Below are 25,215 nucleotides of genomic sequence, written 5' to 3'. Positions count from 1 at the left end.
TATGTAAATATAAACTAAACCCAGTTACAAATCAACTTTCAATATGCATTGTAAGACTTTACTTCTCTGCCTATGTTTGAATTGACTTTAGCCAGTCCTCTGCAATAGGAATTGTAAGACTTTACTTCTCTGCCTATGTTTGAATTGACTTTAGCCAGTCCTCTGCAATAGGAATTGTAAGACTTTACTTCTCTGCCTATGTTTGAATTGACTTTAGCCAGTCCTCTGCAATAGGAATTGTAAGACTTTACTTCTCTGCCTATGTTTGAATTGACTTTAGCCAGTCCTTTGCAATAGGAATTGTAAGACTTTACTTCTCTGCCTATGTTTGAATTGACTTTAGCCAGTCCTTTGCAATATGCATTGTAAGACTTTACTTCTCTGCCTATGTTTGAATTGACTTTAGCCAGTCCTTTGCAATAGGAATTGTAAGACTTTACTTCTCTGCCTATGTTTGAATTGACTTTAGCCAGTCCTTTGCAATAGGAATTGTAAGACTTTACTTCTCTGCCTATGTTTGAATTGACTTTAGCCAGTCCTCTGCAATAGGAATTGTAAGACTTTACTTCTCTGCCTATGTTTGAATTGACTTTAGCCAGTCCTTTGCAATAGGAATTGTAAGACTTTACTTCTTTGCCTATGTTTGAATTGACTTTAGCCAGTCCTTTGCAATAGGAATTGTAAGACTTTACTTCTCTTCCTATGTTTGAATTGACTTTAGCCAGTCCTCTGCAATAGGAATTGTAAGACTTTACTTCTCTGCCTATGTTTGAATTGACTTTAGCCAGTCCTCTGCAATAGGAATTGTAAGACTTTACTTCTCTGCCTATGTTTGAATTGACTTTAGCCAGTCCTTTGCAATAGGAATTGTAAGACTTTACTTCTCTGCCTATGTTTGAATTGACTTTAGCCAGTCCTTTGCAATAGGAATTGAACATGAAACTAAACAAAAAAATTGCCACTTCATGTCACATTCATTTATATTTTGTAATGGAACTAGTGACGCGGGTCAGGGTAACCATGTGTGTGATCAGCTGACTCTTGTAAACACTTTCCATGTAAATTATCCATGATATGGTCATTGGATGATCTAAAAAGGACTGACAATCGTCAACATGTTATCAAGTAGATCTGGGAAAAGGTTTGATGGAACAAGCAATCTGTCACAGATAAAATAATAACCTTTTTGTACTTAATCATATTTCATAAGAATTTGTTGAACTAAGAGAGTGAAAGCATGAACAGGTGAACATTAGTTATGAGATGACCAGAAGGACTGGTGAAAGAGATTAAAGTCATTTGAGTTAGCACTGAAGTAAAACTATGATTTATGTAAGAGAGCAGTCATGTAATTGTGAATATGAAGTAGTACTTAAAAACTGTATAATTCAAGACATTGGTTAACTTGTCTCATCTACGGTATTATGTTCATATTTGGATTGAATTGCATTATTGGTACTATTGGATGAAGTAGGTATTTTTAACATGTGTGTGGTGTGTTGTCCATGTACTTGAGAGAACTTCAGTCACTGGAACTACTTGCATACTCTCTAACATGCCACACACTCCTTAGTTCTGAATACATAAAAGTCCACAGTCGAAGCAGAAGAAGGTCCACATCAATAGACTCCATCAGTACCATGGACAGACATATCTAAGAAGGGGGCATTGTTAAAATTGAACTAGTGATGCTGGTGTGATCATCTGACATGTTACACAGACCTGCATATGGGAAGCAGGTTTATGTAAACACTTTCCATGTAAATTACTTGTCATATGGTCATGTGATGATCTAATAAGGACAGCGACTTTTGAAAAAAAGCCTTAGGGAACCTAAGAAAAAGAGAGTGTCAAGTCAGTCCAATTACAATTGAGAACAGCTGAGCTCAAGACGACACAGAAATTTTAGTACAGGTTCAGTACAGCGAAGTCAGTCAGACGTTTCTGTTGCCTATTGTTAATTATTTGATTTTCTTATTTATTACACTTTTTGAGTTATTTGCCCAGTATTTTTATAACATATATTTATAAATAATTTTGCTATATCATGAACAGGATTGCATCGGAACTATGATTTGAACACATCAAAACACACTAATAAACAAAATTGTTATAAAAAAAACAATAAGATGTATTTAAAGATCTCAAAAAATGTGGAAATATATTGATAATATCAACTTTTGTTTTTCAATTGTAACGATAACAAGTTAGGATAAACATTGTCAATTAAAATAAACAACTGTTTAGATAAATGATACAATACATTTTCTGAAATAATAAAAAGATGGATTCCCAAGTAGTAGCATAATATAAACGCAAAGATTTACCAATAAACAGACATGATATCTTCCTTGACAACATAGCATTTAACAATTTTCTGTCAGATTATTGGTAGACAAGATCTTATACATTTCTTATTTTCTCTGTTCCAATGTATAAATTTAGTCATTTAGGAATCCATCTTAGTATTTTAAAGTTATTTTTAAAAAAAAAGAGCAATGCAAGGCTTAAGAATCAAAGTATATTGTGGCTTTTTAAAGGAAAAAAGGCAGAATGGAAAGGAAAATGATCATGCATAGTAACATTCAAATCAACATATGATGTTGGTAAAAACTTTAACATTTGAGATCAACTATTTCAGTAAAGACGCTTTCAGGCAAAAACAATGGTGACCAAAAGTCTGCAGTTGAAATATGTAAAAAAGAAAAAAAGTTTTCTTCTATTTACTCTTTTTCCATAAACCAAAACTCTATTGACATGTTTCTATCATTAAGTTCACTGTAAAATGACATTGCCTGTCCTACTGAAACATACATTTTGTTTTCATGACATCAAACATAGAGAACAGTGACAACAAAATGAAAAACATTTTACATCTTACAAAGTGTTTTTAAACAGATGGTTGTGGTTCCAGCCTTGTTGGTGCAGTCCCTTATTTCATTTCATTCGCTATTTTCTCTTTATATGTGTGCTACGAGACGTTAAGGAGACTGATATATGCATCGAATACTTTTAATGCTCTTTAAAATCATTTCTATCATTAAATTCCAAACCTGGCAGAGAAAACTTAGAAGTATTGCTAAGTTTCTGAAACCTTAATTAGTAGTTGATAGAACATTAAAATACAAGAAAACTATTTGTCTTAGTAGTTTGATTCATAGACATACCATCAAGTCTAAGCTTGTACTTTATTGTGAAAAGAAAACAATGATTGTTTTCATTTTCCCAAAAGTATTAAACATTGAAAAGGTTGAGAACCATTGAACACATACAATGAATCACATCCATCTCATGGAAACACTATTCATCATGAAAAACCAAACCCTAACCCTAAGAAACTTCCATTTCATGTAAACAAATAGAAAGAGTCAGATCTATCTTGAACTTTAATTTCAAGAAAAAATATCAACATGTTGATCTGTACAAATCTTTCACATAAGTGAATGATGAAAATTATATAGTGTCATGTAATCCAATTAGATGCTTAAACATTATAGAGATTAAGTAGTACATGAGAAAAAAATAATTAACAATTAAATTATTCATTTAATTTATATGAGAACAATTAGCTGATAAATTATTTATTTTTTTATAACTGCTTTCATTGAAGTGTTCTGCAGTTGCTTATTTTTAGTTTTCTCCAGTTATTGATAATTTCACTTCTTGCTGACAAAATGTAAGACTAAAGAATAAAAAAAACAAAATGAAAATACTAAAAAAATTTTGACATAGTTTAAAATTTAATTATTGACAAGCTTTCAATCCAGACACTTCAACTATCTCCTTGTTATATAATGCCTAAATATTGAAAGACAATTTTTGACATCTCAATATTAGTCAAGATAAATAAATAAATGTGTTAGTTCTGCATCATTTGATATACAACATTAAACAAAAATACTAATAGTTTTATCAGGCAATACAAAAGCACATCATAAAATCCTAAATTGAAAATCACAGCATGAAATTCTAACTCAAAACTCAAGTTAAAGAACCCATCATTTCACAACTCAGATACTGCCCTCCATAGCATATTTGATTAAATCAACTATGAATAACAGAAATGTAACAATATAAGAGGTTAGAACTAACTAGATTGCACATTACAAGCAAGGCCTTCATACAAGATATTGCCAAAATAAAAAGTGAAGCCTTGACCAGCTTAGAGAGATTATTTACAGAAAATTACAATGATGGTTAGAATTAAAAGAATTATCAAAATGTGAACTACTAAATCTGAATGAAGTCAAGCTGTAGAGAATGAGTTGTGTTCTTATTTAGGTCTACAAAAAAACTGTTATACTATCAATCTCAGTCAAACATCACAGCCCAGTGGTTTATCAGTCAGAAAACTCTATTTCACAGAATGACTTTAGCCTGATCAAGTTCAACACCAGCATGCCAGGACAAACACATGCACATTATGACTTTAGCCTGATCAAGTTCAACACCAGCATGCCAGGACAAACACATGCACATTATGACTTTAGCCTGATCAAGTTCAACACCAGCATGCTAGGACAAACACATGCACATTATGACTTTAGCCTGATCAAGTTCAACACCAGCATGCTAGGACAAACACATGCACATTATGACTTTAGCCTGATCAAGTTCAACACCAGCATGCCAGGACAAACACATGCACATTATGACTTTAGCCTGATCAAGTTCAACACCAGCATGCCAGGACAAACACATGCACATTATGACTTTAGCCTGATCAAGTTCAACACCAGCATGCCAGGACAAACACATGCACATTATGACTTTAGCCTGATCAAGTTCAACACCAGCATGCCAGGACAAACACATGCACATTATGACTTTAGCCTGATCAAGTTCAACACCAGCATGCCAGGACAAACACATGCACAGTATGACTTTAGCCTGATCAAGTTCAACACCAGCATGCCAGGACAAACACATGCACATTATGACTTTAGCCTGATCAAGTTCAACACCAGCATGCCAGGACAAACACATGCACAGAATGACTTTAGCCTGATCAAGTTCAACACCAGCATGCCAGGACAAACACATGCACATTATGACTTTAGCCTGATCAAGTTCAACACCAGCATGCCAGGACAAACACATGCACATTATGACTTTAGCCTGATCAAGTTCAACACCAGCATGCCAGGACAAACACATGCACATTATGACTTTAGCCTGATCAAGTTCAACACCAGCATGCTAGGACAAACACATGCACATTATGACTTTAGCCTGATCAAGTTCAACACCAGCATGCCAGGACAAACACATGCACAGAATGACTTTAGCCTGATCAAGTTCAACACCAGCATGCCAGGACAAACACATGCACATTATGACTTTAGCCTGATCAAGTTCAACACCAGCATGCCAGGACAAACACATGCACATTATGACTTTAGCCTGATCAAGTTCAACACCAGCATGCCAGGACAAACACATGCACATTATGACTTTAGCCTGATCAAGTTCAACACCAGCATGCCAGGACAAACACATGCACATTATGACTTTAGCCTGATCAAGTTCAACACCAGCATGCCAGGACAAACACATGCACATTATGACTTTAGCCTGATCAAGTTCAACACCAGCATGCTAGGACAAACACATGCACATTATGACTTTAGCCTGATCAAGTTCAACACCAGCATGCTAGGACAAACACATGCACATTATGACTTTAGCCTGATCAAGTTCAACACCAGCATGCTAGGACAAACACATGCACATTATGACTTTAGCCTGATCAAGTTCAACACCAGCATGCTAGGACAAACACATGCACATTATTGTAACTACTCCTTGAACATGCTGCGACACAAACTCTACTCTCTACGAACTGCGCAAGTCTTGGTCATCGAATGGACTTTGAATGATTCCCAGATAAGAATGAGAGTAAAACTTTAAAATCTGATTAACAAACAAAATACCTCTTTCTTTCTGTCTCTCTCTCTCTCTCAAAAGTTTTTGAAAGAATACAAACTATACTTTGGGTAAAGGATGGGACCTTTTATAACATTTATTACAAAATAGAAGTACTTCAACACACACAATGGATTCAGCAAGAACTTTACATACGCTCGTACATGTGAATGCTATCAGTGTGCCTTTAAAGATTCAACCACCTTTTTAGCATTATAGATGCAGTCATTGATGCAGTCATTGATGGCTGGCCCTCTATATGAGAGTAAAACTTTAAAATCTGATTAACAAACAAAATACTCTTTCTTTCTGTCTCTCTCTCTCTCTCTCTCAAAAGTTTTTGAAAGAATACAAACTATACTTTGGGTAAAGGATGGGACAAGAGGAAGGGTGAGGTAGGGCAGAAAAAAATATTACAAATATTTCATTGCAATCTTTAGAATGACAAAATTGTGAACAATGGCACTCAATCCTGGTATTATGATTAGAACCACATGTGTGTAATAGTGAACAATGCCACTCAATCCTGGTATTATGATTAGAACCACATGTGTAATGTTTTTTTCCATACCTTTTAAAACATTTATTACAAAATAGAAGTACTTCAACACACACAATGGATTCAGCAAGAACTTGACATACGCTCGTACATGTGAATGCTATCAGTGTGCCTTTAAAGATTCAACCACCTTTTTAGCATTATAGATGCAGTCATTGATGGCTGGCCCTCTATAGGAAGAGCCCACTAGGTGCAATGGAAGGTTACTCTCCTTGATTTTCTGTTCCACTTTCTCCACCCAAGAAACATGTCCAACTTTATACTGAGGCAAGCACTCCTGTAAACAAAGTAATAAAATCTATTAAAGATAATAATTAGTGCATGAAACACCTTCAACTTCATCTATCCCTTAGTCTACTGGAGCACCAAACATGATCTGTTAATCGTCATGACACAAATACTTGACAACACTTTAAAGAAATTAAGTTCTACAAGTCATGACACAAATACTTGACATTAAATATGCACACTGTAGTATGGTGCTACCCAGACAACACTTTAACGAAATTAAGTTCTACACAAATACTTGACATTAAATATGCATACTGTAGTAACTGGTGTTACATTCATATGTTTATTTATGTTGAAGTTATGTTGTGTGTTTGTTTTGTTTGATTTCTTCGAGTCTCCCTTGGTTCACTGTGTTCACAGGTTTTTCTCAAGTATGTGTGTCTCACAAGTCTTTTATTAGTTGTTCATCTTCTAGTTCATGTCAGTAAAATGGAGGAGTTGTATCTTAAACATCAGTGCTGTCATTAAATCCTAATTGATACTATCACAACTGGTACTCAGAAAACATGTCTCTTTCCAAGGTGGTACTGAAAAAGAAGGCCAAACCAGATCATAACAACACAGCACACACACACACAGACTCTAAGCCAGCATTGCACACCAGTACAAAAATACAACACTCAACGTAAAATACACAACACACACAATCCACAAGTTATAACACATTAGAGACAGCTAAACAGAAGGTTTAGCATTTAGAACGTGATAATGTTCAATGGTCTAAAAAGTCACAGAGTTTGCATTCAACTACTTATTGTTTGGCACTTGGTTTGACACAAAAACAGAAAAGAGTGCTATTTCAAATTTACATGTTAAACATTGAGCGTTAACGGTAAATGTTTTTTTGCGTTTATGTTTATTATTTTAACTCTTTCTCTCCTAATTGACAACGTTGATTTGACCCCATTAAACTAAATCGATTTTGAGAGTTATAAACTTGAGCATTCCCCTATTCGATACCAAATATAACAAACAAAAAAAATATGGAAGTTTAATCCTAACAGGGTAGTGAAATACAAATGAGCAAAATGAATAATTCTATCGAAACAAGGAAAATAATTACGGAGAGAAAGAGTTTAAAAGTTTCAAATTGAAGCCCAGACTTGCTTTCCATCCTTTCCAAGCCACAAACATGTCTATTTTATGTTTATTTTATGTTTATATGACACATTCAGTTTCATTTTATCTTTCATGTTAATGTTTTTTGGCTATTATCTTTACAGCAAAGCCAAAACCTTTAGTGCTTAAACAGCATTGTCATATCTCCAAGAAATGGCAGAAAATAGAAATCAATAACAAGGACTACTTCTTACCTTCTGCAATGTTACATGGGATCTGATTGGATGAGATTTTATGCCCAATTGTTGAGCAGCTGCCTGAGAAGCCATCCATACAATGTCAGAACCAGAAGGCAGAGTTCCATCAGGAGACAGTAACTTATCATACCAAGATCCTCCGAGCATTACCTGCAGAAACCACCGGTAAGTAATTGAAACACACTTGAGTGTATAAAATCATGTTGGCATTAAGGAATTGTGAAAAGAGATGCTAAGAAAAATTTGAAACCACTACTCATACAACCCTTTAAAGAAATTAAGTTCTACAAGTTTTATTTAGATTATCTATGAAAGAAAACTTACAGTAATACGAGTGCTTTCTGGACAGCCTTTTCTATTATGTTCTGGGTAGGTGCATGAATCATAGACTACACCCAGAATGGGTCCACTTTCAAATGATGGCAGAAGGTGACCAAAACCCTACAAGGCAAAAATATAATTCAAAACTTATAGTCATTCATTATAGGCTTACAATAGAACTTAATGTGGTGTACATTAAATGAAGATGACAAGTATAAAAAAAAGGTGTACATCAGCATTTTTCAAACTGTAAACTGCACACCCCAAGATGTCATCTTGAAAGGCCCAACAAAAGAGGGAGAAAGGGGGGGGGGGGGGCAAAACCTATTAATATATTTTTTTTAAGAATTACATTTTTTTTTCTAGTTATCAATCTGTGTTTGAATATAACAAACGAATATTCATATTTGACTAGAGTAACACCTTTAGAAGAATCACTCAATTTAGACAGCCTTCAGAACAGAAGACTTAAAAGTAAAGTAGCAGTTATACAGACCTGCCTACCAAAAAAAGTCCAAATGCGTAACGCTGATGGTCAAAATGCGTATTTTGGCACCAGAATGCGTAACACTTACGCGAACCACTATTTTGTCATATATATATATATATATATAATATTAGATCTAGATGTCATGATTAGATCTACAATCTAAATCAATACGACAATAGAGATGATATCTAGACTAGATTTGGATCTATGTCTATATAATGAATATAATCTACTCTAGATCTGGGCTCAAGAGTATTACCCATGCCGTGGATCCACTACAAACGTAGGTCTACTTCAAACTTTCGTAGGCCTACCTTCATCCTTGATCTATTCTATACTATGACTAAGAATTTAATCTAGTCTAGATCTAGACTAGATGGTAGTAGATGTTATCGATCTAGATTTAGTCAATCTAAATCATACTGCAACTAAATTGGATCTAGATTATAGAGTAATGTAGAGACTCATGACATTAAGTAATCATCAATCGTAATGTCTAGCTAGATCTATTCCTGTATAACAAGTTATCTAGATTCTAGATCTATAATCCAGATCTAGACTAGATATCTACAATGTCACTCAATGTGTTTTGAATCGATAGCACTTCGATATTTCTTTTCGATACAAATGAATACGGGAATCAGGGATTCAACATAATTATTTTCTACTAATGAACTTACAAAAAAAAAAGTCACGTTGGTGTATCAGCTGACGGTACCAACCCGCCACTCCCTCACTCTCGCGTTCTTCATTTCTAGACTAAATCTAATTGCTTTTAAGAACCAATCAACGTATAGATCTGGACACAATGTGTTCCCCCACCTTTTCTGTCCCCCCCCCCCCCCATGTGACCGCTCGTAAGCTAGTCAAGAGAGGGGGGAAAAAAGGATACGAAAAGCGTAACGCGACGGGTTCAATGCGTATTTGCGTACTGATGGTCATTTTTGGGAGATTTTGCGTAACGAATGCGCATTTTGCGTAACGGTAGGCAGGTCTGGTTATACCTAAAACACAGAACCATTATCTTCAAATACAAAAACAAAATCTAATAAAATACCTAAACACAAAGATAAAGACACATTCATTATTCCATATGCTACAACAAATTTGTACAAATGCTCCTTCTTCCCTATGCTATTAGGGCATGGAATGGGTTGCCTGAGTCAGCTAGGTAAACCAATGACTAGGCAGAATTTAAGTCATTGGTTAACATTACCTAGGAACACACATAGGATGTAATCATCTTTTTTGAAGTAATGTCTGTATTTTATAAGATAAGATATTAATGAAGTATAATTTCCTTATTACTAACGTTTAAAAAATTACAATATTTTTAGTTAAAGACGTTATTTCATATTCCAACAAGAACCTTGTAAAATGAACGACCCTTTCATGAGAGGCATCTGTAACAATATTGTCTCAAAACTATTTGAAGACATTTAAAAATATCTACGCTAACATGTTTATTCACAACTTTCTTGTGTCAGAGTGGTTGATATTCTATTGTTGTACATTGTTATAATGACTTACTTAACAAAATATGATTTTATGACAATTACACCAACTACTGACATATTTCACTATATGTACCTCAAATGTCCATTGCGTAATAGTACTGGCAAGTGCTGTCTCTTTCTTTATTAGGTATACTTTGACCTATAACTTTATTTTAAAATGATGAATAGTGCAGTCTGATTGCAAGAAAGTACTTCAATATAGGCCCATCCCTACACTTTTTACTGCAGACTTTTTTTTTACATTTGCTTTTCTTAAGATACAATAAGGTTTTGTAGACGCCAGGAAAAGAATTTCTGAAGCTCAGAACATGCTCCCTATTGTCCTCTTGCTGAAGAGAAAAAGAACCTGCTGCCTTTCCAATACTATCCCCAAAAAGAACTTTTCTAGCTAACAAAGCACTTAAAAATTATCAAAAAGCACAAACGGTCTAACATTTAATATGTAAATTTGGATTCTAAACATATGATGCCAAATAAAACTGAAAAACAGTGTGGTAATTATTTCTATTCTAGTCTAATATATTCTTAGAACCTTCCCAGAATCCACTGGGGGAGCCTATGGGGTTGCCCCAATCCCTAGCTGGCTAAGGAGAGGCGTCAAAGAAGTTTTTTTTTATTTAGGGTGGTGCGCTGGTAAAAGTTTGAGAAACACTGGTATACATGGAATGAAGCAAAAAATCATCAATGAAATAAATCAGATTGAACCAATACAACAGTTTGTGCATTATTAAAGCATTAGGTCAATATGGAGACACGTTTATCCATCAATTTCTATTTTACCTTGACTGGCAAAACATTTTCCTTGTTCTCTTAATTGACCACCACAACATTGACAGAAGGAAGGGCAGATAAATCTTCTTTTAAATCTGTCATGCTCTTGGGAAGTGCAGCTGCTAAATCTATTTGGATAAAAGAAAACAATTTTTTTTGAAAATTCTGCTTTCTTTTTACACTAATCAAAAGTGTTTCTTCTCAATATTTACATAGTAACTTTAACTTATCAAATTAACAAAAATACATGAAGAATGTTGTATATATAAACATCTCTTATATTTTTATTTTATCATGTCCTAAATAGAACAATCAATAATTGGAATAGATATATTCAAATCAAATGCACAAGTGCTCTTTACAGATTTCTTCATGGCTTTCAATAAAATACAGCCACAAACAGGGTAATTTAAATATCAGCCACTAACTACAATCATGGGTTCTAAATTTCCTAATTCTATGTTCCCAGTTTGTAAAAGTTAATTAACTCCAGTTCAATGTATATGGACCCCATGAGGTAGTGTACTTTCTTCGATTTTGTACTCTTAACATTAGTGACATAAGAAGCCTCTAAGACTCAGTTAAATTTACTAAATTGGCTGCTGCCATAGTCTGTCTAATTTTAGAAGATGAAATTCACTATCAAAGTTTGATTCCTTGTTGATGTCTAAGAGCTGAGCCGAAGGCTCTTCGAGCTCTAAGTTTGAAAAAAAACCTGTTTGGACGTCCAGCCGAACAGTAAAAAAAAAAAAACCTGTGGGAACACAGTTCTGTTTGAGAGGGACCCGAGTCAATGCCTATGTAAAATATTGCTGTTTCCAATGCCTTTGGCCCCGACGCATGCTTGGCTGCACATGGCCGAAGGCCGAGGGCACCGGGAGCCACCGTAATTTTCCTTCGTTGTACCAAGCTAGCTGTGTGGGAACCGCCATTGATGTAACGGTCCTTTTGAGGAACAGCGCATGGATATGGGACGTGTTCGTGGGGACTTTTTTACAACCCCGCCCGTGCAAGAGGTTGACTCTCGTCTACCCGTGGGCATCCCCACGGGAGTTATGTTTCGCCATTCATTTAGCCTAGCTACCCCCTCAAGTAGCCGTTTCCACCCAGGTGCCACGATGAGGCAGAACAGCGTACCCGGGAAGTTTGATACCAACTAAAGCACTGGTACCTTTTTTGAACTGAATCTCACAAAAACTAAATAAATCATATTCTTCAGAAGAAAAAAAAGATTGATACTTGAAAACAAGATAAACAATATACCAATACAACAAGTGAACTAATTCAGATATCTGGGTGTCATAGTAGACAACAGGCCAAAAAAAATTCAGTAGCTATTTTTCTTATACAAACAGCTTTAAACTACAAAAGAACCTATTGGTTAATTTTTACTGTGCAACAATACAAAATCTGCCAACATATGCAATAACTTTTAGTCAAGGCAAAATGTCATCCAAGCTGTGGCCCTGCTTGGCCAGTCTTATAAAAAGAGCATAAAAAGCACAATCCTACCATATTTAATTAAGCTTTTGCAACAAAAATCTTAGAAGACAACCACCAATATCACTATATCACATAGCTGCGAACTGAATGGTACAATTTGTTTGTTCCTTATTCTGTCAGACTGTATCAGCACTACTAATTGACTAGGGAACCTGGAAAAGAATCCTTGTAATCACTACAACTTTCCAAAAAGGATCAATAAAGCAGTCTTTGTCTTACCTTTACTGTAGACAGCAGATATAACAAGAGAAGCTTCAATAGAATCTGATGGGGTAGAGACCTAAGAATAAAACAGATAACTGAATGAGCCACAAAAATTAAAATAGAAGTAATAACATAACCATAAATAGAGAAAATACATTTTCCAGCTGATGATGTCATAAAAAGAATTAGAAAAGCCTCGGCAATCTCAAAATTCTCTCGGACTGGAAAAATGCTAAATTGACCACGAAAACAAAAATGCCAGTCTAAAAATCCTGTATAGGAAGCAATCTGTTTAATAGAAGTGAAACATATGTCTAGAGCATAGATTGACTGGTTTTCATATATGCTATCTGCAATGCATTGTGAGCATCTTCTGGAAAGATCATGTTTGCATCCAACAAAAATTCAATAAAGCAGTGTCTATGTATGACACATAGAAGACAATGTTGGCTCAGACATGTCGCGACATGCTAGATGGCAGTTCTCAAAATCATCCTTTATGCTGTGCAGACCCGAAGGACATCCACAACTAAAACAAGACTAAGCAGGACCTAAGAACTATGACTATGTGGGTCGAAATAGCCCATAATCAGGCAGCATGTAGACATCTGTACAAGGAGGTATGATCCTTGCAGAGAGCAAAAGGGTTGAGGTGACATTAGACAGGAATAAAGCTGAAATAAGAAAGATTCATTCCCATTTACTAAAAGTGACTATCCAGAATTTTCTTGTTTAATCACAGTAGAGTCTGACAAACTTAACTAGAATCAATCTTAACCAGTTATTTATTAGGGCACATCTATTGTCCAGCCAAAATGGGGCCATTATAAATCAAATTTTTTAAAAAATTCACTTACTATAATTTTACCATTTTGATTTCGCTTGAGAGAAGTGACCTTAGTGTCCAGCCTTATTTCACCTTCTTTTGTGTTCTGTATTGAGGCAGCCATAGCATCGATCAATTGTTGAAGCCCTCTAGATAATGACCAGGAGGCCCACTTATCTTCAATAGCTCGCCTGACTAAGCCAGTAGCTTCAACTTTGGGATCTGAGGAAATAATAACTGAATTAGTAACTTCCACTTAAGTTGAGTGAAAATAAATACATAATGTTAATGAATTTAAATGTTATGTTAAAGTTTGGGACACCAAAGTGTTTTACTCTTCAATGTTGGATCTCAATACATCCTGGCATTGCCAAGTTCCAAATGATGAAATTAATAAACACTTTCCAAAATATTAATTTTTAGATGAAGACATTAGCATATCAGGCATCTATGAGAAAAGTCTTTACCAAAAAGTCACCGAGCATTTGTTCCTAAATTCAAAATCACTTTATTAGACTTTTAGCGATATTTTTTATTCGTGCTCAAAGTGCTGGGTCCATGGATTGTTTAATTCTTATGTCAATTCTGAAGAATTCAGTCTTTTTTGGTACATAACTTTACTTGAAAGTTACGATTTATTTGGGGAGGCTTCCAATTCGGCATTGAAGTTCAGTGTGTTTGGTTCCAATATTTACTCTAAAGTTACAGAGACATTTAGAAGTAAGATGTGAGGAAAGTTTGATCTGTTAAACATTCTATTAGATTTAGAAAAATCTCAAACTGAAATGAGCCTATTTAGATTTAGAATTCCAGTAAAAATATAGAAAAATAAAACAATTTGACAAAAGGGAGGTTGCTACAAATTTTTAGGTAGCTTAGCAAACTCACACATTATAAACAAACTAGCTCGTAGGGTTAGAGTTTATATGTAAGTGTAAACAATATGAAAACATAATTAATTTTTTTATAAACAAAACACTTTGAGAAGACCAAAAGTTGCACATATTTAGATCATTTTAAGGTAATGTGAAATGTTTTTTTTTGAGATATAAATGTGATAGAAAAATATGGCACAGCTCAAAAAAAAATTTTGCAGCTTTTTCCACGGCAAGAGTGTTTTTTTTAACAATCAGATGTTTAACTTGAATGCATTTTAAAAAGTCAATGAATTAGTTAACACTTTCAATTATGTAAAAATTAAAACTAAAAATTGCAAAGGACAAAAGTTTACAGAGAGCTAGGCTACTTTCATTCATTGAATCAAAAGTATTTAGACAGGGTTAGTAGCACTTTTCCATGACAAAATTTTAGGAGGTTTTTAAGGATGAAATGTATGTATGTATGTGTGCATTAGAATTGCACATATATATATATATATATATTGTTATTCTTTATGTGATAAGCCTTGAACTGATGTAACAGAAGCTATATATCAAAATCACAGAGCCAATACTTCCTATTTACCTTTGAAACCAAAAACAGCTCCAGCTATTAAGGAGCCATATTTTTTCTCCATTTCATAAAGAGGTGGGAAACATGCCTGAACACTAAGCTTTCTGCAGTCACCTGCAAAAATACCTCTGCAATGGGCATCTATAGCAATATCTGCAAACTAAAAAGATGTTTTCAAAAATATAGAAACAGAAAGTAGGATTCTTTACTACTTCTTATATCAAGCAGATCATTTTTTGTATATTATAGATCTAGTATTATTCCGCTACATTACATCCTTCTATATAAAACCTCCCTGACTCAAAAAAAAAACAAACAAGAATATACCTCTGGACCCAATCTTCGCCTTACAAAACTGTAAATAGACTCATCCTGTTCATTACTCCTTCTATGAAAAGGTTCCTTCCAAAGTGAGGTTATTAGAGGCTTGGTGAAAGGAGGCAGTTTTTTGAACATGCTCCACGCATCTAAGTGTAAAAATAAAATATGCTTTAAAATAGGCCAACAAAAATCAGTTCTCATTTCAAAAAGAATGTTGTAAAACATGGATAAATTGATAATGACATGAAAAAAAAAGTGCAAAACACTTATCAGTTTGAGTTCATGTTTCTTCTATTAAAGATAGATTTTTTTAAAATCAGTTTTAAAAATAAAAAGCTTCTTCAGTATATATATATATAAGTTTTTAATTTGCTAATGTCTTACTTTTTTGTAATGTCTAATGAAGCACAAGGCAAAAACTTACTGGTGGGTAAAGCGCATAGTTTCCCATCAACAAACAAATATCTATTTTTAGCTGCAGGATCAGAAGGAAATATTGGTAAAACATGCTTGGTTAGGCCAAGCTCTTCAGCCTGTAGAGTATACAAAACATATTTCAATTACAAAAGAATGAGGAACATGGAATTATTCTTTATGTCTTCAAAGCTATTGTTTTAAAAAATCTGAACAATTATAATCAGCTAATAGCATAACATCGTTTTCATATATAAACAATTATTGAGCATCAGCTGCAAAAGGCGAAGGTGTGATATTTTAGTTTCATTAGCTGTATGTCTGATCAATGAAAACCAGAAGTAAAAATAACATAAATATAGGTTACTGACTGATGTATTGTAACATGTCTGTTCAATCTGTGTCTTTAATTGCCAAAGATATAGTGTATTAGTAAGTCCATTGTGGACTTTTGACATTTTTTGAAGATGTAGACCTATCTAACCATGTGTGAGATTTCAATCCTTTTTAAGTAGGTAAAATGAAAGTTAAATTGAGTAATTACACAAAACAATATTTTACTTTAAGATGCGATTATGGGAATTTTTTAATTGTTAAAAAGATATAATAAAAATTAATATTTAACTTTTTAAAAACTTATTCTTCTTTGATCCGTTATGGGTTTTTTTTACACCTTTTGGAGGTTCCTTTATAGATTTAAAGATAATTACATCACAGCTTTAACCTCCAGCAGGATTGTAAGAGGCGGCAGTGCACAGGGTTCGAACCCGGGGCCATCAAGACCATCGAATGACTGTCAAGAGTGCATACAACATTAACAGGCAGCCATCCATTCTTCATAACAAAATTTTTTTTTAAGTAATGTTAATACGAATACAGAGTTACATTTTGTAGGAATGTCTCAAGGAATTCTCTAAATTGAAAAATAAAGTCTAACCTTAGAAGCAATAAGGCGGTGAGATGGCTGAGTGTTAAAGTAATTGGCTTTCGAACTTGTTGTGATCTTTAGGATGCCTCTGAGTCCACCCAGCTCTGAGTGCCCAACATTAGACAGGGAAAAGTAAAGGCGGTCGATCCTTGTGTTGGCCACATAACACCCTCATTAACCATGGACCACAGAAATAGATGACCTTAACATCATCATTGGCCCTCTAGACCGCATGGTCTGAAAGGGAAACTTTACTTTTTGTTTTCCCCACAAGCCATTGTCTTGATGCAACTATAGTTGAATAATGTCAGGGATGAATATGTGTATTTGTATGTAACCAAATTTGACTTATATATGTGTCCTAAATGTGTAAGTTTGCATGAGAACAGTTGCCAGTGTGTGATGAACTAGAGCAGTGTTTCTCAAACTTTTGACCTATATGTACCCCTTTTATAATTTTTTGTAATGCTGAGTACCCCTTGCCCACCCCCTCCCCCAAGAATATGTGGAATTGTTTCAATAACCCATATAATACTGAACAATTATTTTGCATACTGCACAATCCACCAATCCATGTTCTAATTATAACTACAAATTGGTTATTGATATTTTCCACTCATATACCTATGCGCACACACACAAACACACTTTTAAAATATATTTTTCAATCAAATCAATTTTTTTAAAGTACATATTTCAAAACTAAACTCCAGAGTTAATCAACAAGTATGCTTTTCAATAACATTAGCTTTTATTTGGGGAGGGGGGGGGGGCTGTGATAAAAGTGTGAAGGCTATTGGAATGTTCCATTCTAAATTGCAACTGTTACACTTATTGATCAATAGAATTTTAAAAATGTTAAAGAAAATAATTGAAATTGAACAATGAAAAAAACAAACTTTTCCATTTTCTCAGAGTGGGGGCCCTTGGTTTTAAACTTGCACTATTACTGCAATCAATCCCTTTGACTCACTTCCACAATGTTCATATCTGACACATGGAAATGTTTACTCAAGTCAAATTATGGTATCATCAGATACAGTTACTCAAAGAACACTAGCTTAACTACTACTCTGGTTCTGAAAAGCTTTAAGTTTACATCATTATGTGAAAGAATTGTCATCAATTTACCAACAAAAGTGTGTTTCTGCCAGCCTCACCCACTGGACTTAAACTTCGAGGACCATGTTCGAAAATAGCTCCATCAGGATAGGTGGTGGTATTAACCCATCCTCCTACTCCACTGCTGCCTTCAAGTAGAATTACCTACAATAACATAAAAAAACAATGTAATTATGTCATCAAACTATTTAAATTTAATAAATATAACTTAATAAATATTACTGCTAATTTGTTTATTTAATACAGAATCACCCTACATAATATTATTAGTAAATATATAAGATCGATTTTTCAAGACACTAATGATATACAATCATTTACTCAACGAAAAAAAAAATGTTTGTACAAATCTCTCCATAATTAAATTATCTAAGAAAAATTCACTTTTTTGTCAATCTATAAATCTTAGGATGTTTCTTTTAATTATTACCTTTTTTCTTTGAATTAAATCTTTTTAAATTGCTTTAAATTTAAAATCAATTCCTATAATATAAAGATTATCAATCTAAGCAACCTACATTCAATTCAAACATACTAAAGTTACTGTGGGAAAATAAAACTAATTTAAAAAAAAAAAAAAAAAGAAAGTGAAATAAGAAAAAGAGTGTTACAAATAAAAACTAAAATCAATATATTTGTACAAGTCAAAATGTAAGGCCATCTCTTTTTAGTTTCAAATTAAAGGTAATAGAAATAAATTTTATCCAATGAAAATAGTGTATGTTCAAAATTTGTTTAGATTTAAGGAAGATTATAGACATCTGGAGAAGCACACATTGCCACTCCCCAACATGTTACCAAGTAATAAAATAAAGCTCCTAAACTGTCAACATATTGGTAAGAGAGATCAACACTTCAATGGTTTTTGTTTCCTAATCCTGTATTTGAAGTTAAATCTTTAAAAAAAAAGTATTTTTTTTTCAATAACTGGTTTGACCAAAACCCGCAATAGCAGCAAAGTCAGTATAAAAAGAGCTAAAAAAGCAGGAATTAATTTGCACGAAACAAAATATTTAGTTGTCAAAATGTTACTAATCCAACACATAGATAAACTTTTATAGCAGACATGACAATTTCTGATATGTAAAAAGAAGACAGACTCATGTAGAGTGTTATATGTAAAGTTGTAAACAACTTGTAAAGTATAAAAAGATGTAAAAAGTAATAATTAAACAAGGATTTTTTAAAATCACAAAACAAAACAATGTAAAAAGCATAGATGATATAAATACATCCCTTGATGAAGATCTCTTTCAAAACAATTAGCTCAGACAACTATACTGACCTTAGAAAATTGTGGCAAAGATCTCTGTATATACAATGCTGAGGCAAGACCACTAACACCTCCACCAATAACAACAGCTGTTGCCATGTTGCATTCAATATTATGCAATAATCATCTAGAAAAAATAATAACACCAATTGCTCTGATTAAAATAAAAAAAAACACCTATACAATTGATATTGAAAGATGTAAACAGGAAAGAGACAAATATTGAATATATTGGAACTAATTTTAATCTAAAAGTAGCTAGAGTTGTGCTGTTATCATTTAACTTGTGTATTTACAAAATTGTGTGAGAGCTTGCAATAAACTTAATGATCACAGTTATCTTATAAATTCCTTTTCTTTTCTTTTTATTCTTCATATTTATGTGCACTTCATCCCGATGTAGGCCTATCTTATTCTGCATTAACAAATAGTCTTCTTTATACTGACTACTCTTCTGCTTTTCAGTTATTTTCAGTTATTTTGAAATATTAGATCAGGCTCTATTTATGATGATTCTTGGGCTAGTACTTTTTTTTACTTTTCACATCCTGCTCTGTCCTGTCCCCCCTTAACTCTTTCTCTCCGTAATTATCTACCACATTCTGGTGGAATCAATGCTGGTATCGTCAGTTAGGAGAGAAATTTATAATCATCCAATTGCCAATAGCATAGTACAGGTGTTCTCAATTATGATTTTTGCAGGGGCCACCCAAGACCAATAGAAATATGTAATATTATTAAAGTGTAAGACTTGAATTTTTTCCCCATTGGTAGTTACTTTATTTTATTGTTTAAGGATAGATGATGCAGAATCAGAATGATTTCTAACATTTTTATTGTTATAGAATTAAATCTTTTTAAATCATAGATTTTATTTCTATAGTAAAATTTGCACTCGTCGTGAAATATATAAAAAGCATTTTCGTTTATATTTAATTGTTTCATTGTTTCACCATTGTTTAAAAGTCCATGTTAATATTTTTATTATGAAACATTCCAAAGAACGTTAAGAAAAGAAAATGACAATTTTTTAATGGTATGGTTTCACTTTGATAGTTATATTAAAATTGAAAAACCACAGTATGTTATTTGTAACTAAGTTCTATAAGCCAGATCTATGATAATGAAATATCAGTAGCTTCATTTTGATAGAAGCTGCCGAACTTTAATGAAAATGATATACACTCTATTTTAGACAATTTAAACAAGGCGTTTCTTTTTAGGTAGGAAACCTGTTGAAACAACTACTACAATATGTGATATGTGCAAATTTGATAAAACTGGTTTATTTTTTAAAACGTAAAAAATCTCTTGTGATTTCATTGTTATGACATTGATCTGGATTTCAATGTTTGGTACAATATGAGTCACCAAAACTTATCGGACATCATTTTATGATTCATCGACGATGTTAGTGATGAATATACTGCCAAAAGAATTATAAGAAGCAAAGAAAAACATCACTGCAATGATCAAATGCAACATTCCTTGATTTGTCTTAAAATATCCGATACTTCCAAATGACACTTTAGTTTTGGCAGAAAAAAATTGACGAAAATTAATAGTTTTACATTTCCAATATTTTCTATAAAAATACAATTGTAATTTCTGTGAAAGAACATTTGCGCATGATCCTGGATGAAATTTCATGCTTTTCAAATCTGCTGGATTTATACAAATTGCTAGGTATAATAGTGATGCAGTGAGAAATGATTTCTCTTCAATATCAATTTCACAATTCTTGATCTATTTCAGTGATATCCCCTTTAGCTTGTGTTGCGTCTTTTTTTTTCCATTTTCAATAACATATTTTTGAGAAACACATTTGTATGATTATAAGCAATGCTAATCAGATGTCTTCTATATGATCATTATTACTATGGTAGAGTTAGATTTAACCCAATAACTGTAAGTATGGGTAAGAGTAAGACTAATAGAAAAATAGGTAATAGATCTAGAATCTAGACTAGAACTAATCTATTTTGGACTAAATTTGAAAATATAAATTAAAATTATAATAGATCTAGAATCTAGATCTAGCTTATTCTAGATTTACTAGCTATAATTATAAACTAGTATAGAATTTAAGCTTATAATTATAATAATAAAGATTTATTATTAATTAATTAATTATTATAAAGAATTATAATAATAAATTTAAATTATAATTTATTTGCCAATTATCCAATAAGACGCATTGGTCATAAAACATAAAATTTAAAAAGATTTGGTTCTGATTGGGCAATCATTGTCATTCATTTCATTGAATCACGATAATCATTGATAAAAATTAAATGCCTAGGCAGGCTAATCATACCTAAAAAAAAAAAAGGCTAATGGCTAATGAATGTCACACTAATCATTCACTAATTGTGACTAATGATAATCATGGCATGGCTAATGACTAATGTCAGTAATGTCAACTCTATGATGCCTAATCAAATCAGTCTTATGATATGCTAATGACAATGACTAATGACAAATGTCAACTCTATGATGCCTAATCAAATCAGTCTTATCATTTATGATATTGATTATCAGATCATTTCAGATGTCTAGACTCTAGTCACTAGAGTCTTAGTCCTTAGTGCCTTAGTCTAGTCACTCTAGACCTTGTCAGCCTTGTCACCTAGACTCCTACTACTCCTAGAGTCCTAGACTAGACTGAGTAGACAGTGTAACGGCGTGTAGACCTACTTGATTAATACTTATACTGTATACTTTAAACTGTAAGTAAAGGTAAGACTAATACGCGTACTTGTAGAAAGTCTTACGTAACACGCTGATAGTTAAGTTAGGTCTAATCAGTTGCTCAAAGAACTGGAAGTTGCTAAACAAACAAAAAAGCTTTCAACGTTTACAAAATTAAAACGGCTAGTTATCGTTTAGTATCTACTGTATGTGGGGATATATATGAAATCTAGATCTGGTTCACAGACCTATATATTATATAGAGTCTCTATAGGTCTGTGATCTTCTAGAGCTACTTTGAATAAAAATAGATTAATAGACAGTTTAGATTCTAGTTCTTTATCTATCTATGTATATATAAAGTAAAGTTAACTAAATATTCATTAAAACAATAACTTTTAATATAGAATCTAGATATAACGATGTTATAGATCTAGATCTAAAGTTACCTAGTCCTAGAATATAACAAATTTACGAGAAAAAAAAACTAGGCCAAAGTTAGTCGATATAGAATCTATATAATATAGTATATTCTAGATTCTCAACAATATTGTAAATAGGCCTACTTAGGGTTAGGTTATTTCAACTTCAGAGTTACATTTAAAGATATATCCATTGGATGACTAGATATGGAAGGTCATGATCTCATCTTGTGATCCCTGCCAAACTCTGGCTTTTATGGGGAGCTGTGTCAGTGTGTACTTGATAGCACTCACAACGGGGTCAACATGCGCACATAGGGCCTACGATAAAAAGACACTCAAAGAGTGTCAAAAGACTCAAAATCCTCCTATAGAAGGAAAATTATAGGAGAACTGTCTGATCTGGAAACCACTGCTTGGCTCATCTCATAAGATTACTAATATGAACCCTCCGACATTACAAAAAAAAGGAATGATCGAACCTCGTGGCTTGAAGCCGTGAATGTCGGTATTCTGAGAAACAAGACAAGGGGATCAATTTAATACAAATAACGCAGATCGAATCAAAACGGGCAACCTCAACAGGCCTAAATAAATTCCTATGTGTGATGCCGGCTTTTTAAAGCGAATATAGAACTCCATATAGCCACAGGAAATGGGATTGTGCTGATCATACATCACAAAGGAGGAGGAGTTACTATCATGTCTCCGTCTAGGTGAAGGTCACATAATGATCACTTCCGGACTTATATAACATAGATCTATAAGCCAACAATATCATGTCGTGATCTCAGCTTATCTCATCCAGATAATGTCTCGATCTATAGACCAACGTCAAGACCATATCGTGATCTTTGACTTATGCCCGGCTAGGCCTATGCCATCATTAAGACCGTCAAGAAATGCACACACAAACATTTAGACCTGTATAGATATATCCAGGATATATCCTACATAGCTTGCACACAAATACACATATAGCCCATATATATAGGCCTATATGGATGCGCGGTGGCTGGGTGGTATATACATGACACTTGGCTTCCGGAATAGATTGCAAGGTATTGATATGTAACGTGTACGGGTAATTTATGTATATATATATATATAAATCTAAATCGACCACCTACGGACAATGGTTATGCTTGCCCTGGGTGTGGCAAAATATGAAGGTCACAGCTGGGGCTGCGCAGCCACGGGAAATACTGCATTCTTCACTAATCTTCGGACTCGAAGACAAGCCTTATTATATATATATATATATATATATATATATATATATATATATATATATATATATATATATATATATATATATATATATATATATATATATAAGCCTATATATAGATATAGATAGATAGATAGATAGATAGATAGATAGATATAGATAGATAGATAGATAGATAGATAGATAGATAGATAGATAGATAGATAGATAGATAGATAGATAGATAGATAGATAGATAGATAGATTGTTATAACTCTAGTGGGGAGGCGATTTTATATTACAGTAGGCCCGACACATATATGTGACGTGATCTGTGGACAGTGGAGACCAATCGCTCATGGCCACGTCCTGTGTTCAGGATGAGAGAGAGAGACCTGTAGAGCTTCGTACAACAGTACCGTACTGTTATTTTAAGTGAAGCATTTTGAAGTCAGTGTGGTATGTAGTCCATTGTAGTTTCGGCTGTTGATTAAACTCTTGCGTGGAAATGCTGTGATTAGAATGAGACTCTGCTAACACCCGATTCACTATAAGCCTATATTTAAAGTTAGGTCGCAGCCGGGGCTGCGTAGCCACGGAAAATAGTCTTCTCACAGATGTGTAGGTCTAAACAAACTCTCTAAACAAACTCACTCTGGGTAACAACTTTTATTTCTGACCAAGGAAAAAAAACACAAATGTTTCAATGTTGACCAGCTCCACTAGCAATCTGTTAAACTCCACTAAAAAGAACAAAATCTATTAGCATTTTTAAAAATATAGCCTATATTTCTAACAAAATTGAAAACGCCAGAGTAGGCCTAAAGGAGCGAGATGAGATAAATCATAATGAATGGGGCAAAAAAAAAAACGTAATGTTTTCACCGTCTTTAGAACCAAGGCGCACATACATTCACCTTTTTTTTTTTTTCGACACACCGCACTTCGCCAAGATTTTTCAGTCTTCAATTACTGTATAACAATTCTAAATCAAAATTCAAAGCCCTACTTTATATAAAAGAGTTTTGATGATTTGATTACAGAGAGAGTTCTATTAAAGCCTAGATACTAGATCTATAGACTATTCCAACCGATTAGACATTTGTGTCGTTAATCCTGACCTCTACTGCGCTAGGGAAACCATTTGTGAGATATTTTAATCCTTGACGTCTGCAGCGGTTAGTTTAAAAATATTTAATTGCCGCTGAAAGTTAATTGTGAAATTTATGACCCATTTTTTAAAAATTATTTGCCTATTGATAAATGTATTAAAGGCGACTAGTAACAATGCACTTTAAACCTAGATCTATATAAATGGGAGAACTTAGTGGTTGACTTAAGAACTTAGGCCTACTGATACTTGCAGTTGGTAAGACTGTGTCCAGAAAATGGTACGTGTGTTAAGCTAAAATGTGTTTACAGAACTCTTTAAGAAAAAAAAAAGACTTCGAGTCCGAAGATTAATTATATAAAATAACTATATATCTGTATCAATTTATATTAAATTTGTACATTAAATGTAAATTTTGTTCGTATAAAATAAACTTCAAATATTTTTGTTTATTTATTTTCTTGTCTCTACATGTTTAGATTTGTACATCTCTAATCACATTCGCTGCAATTCTGGCCACATCGTATTCGAATCCTATTGGTGAGTTA

The 25,215-nt window shown here is 33.4% G+C and overlaps 1 pseudogene; it reads right to left on the bottom strand.

Moving 5' to 3' along the window:
- Positions 1–2,107: 2,107 nt before the first annotated feature.
- LOC129927643 (protoporphyrinogen oxidase-like) lies at positions 2,108–22,134 on the bottom strand (annotated as a pseudogene).
- Positions 22,135–25,215: the final 3,081 nt, after the last annotated feature.

Source organism: Biomphalaria glabrata, chromosome 8 (assembly GCF_947242115.1).
Source record: "Biomphalaria glabrata chromosome 8, xgBioGlab47.1, whole genome shotgun sequence".
In the NCBI taxonomy this organism is placed as follows: Eukaryota; Metazoa; Mollusca; class Gastropoda; family Planorbidae; genus Biomphalaria; species Biomphalaria glabrata.
Note: the sequence above shows the minus strand (reverse complement) of the source record. Positions and strands in the feature narration are given on the sequence as shown.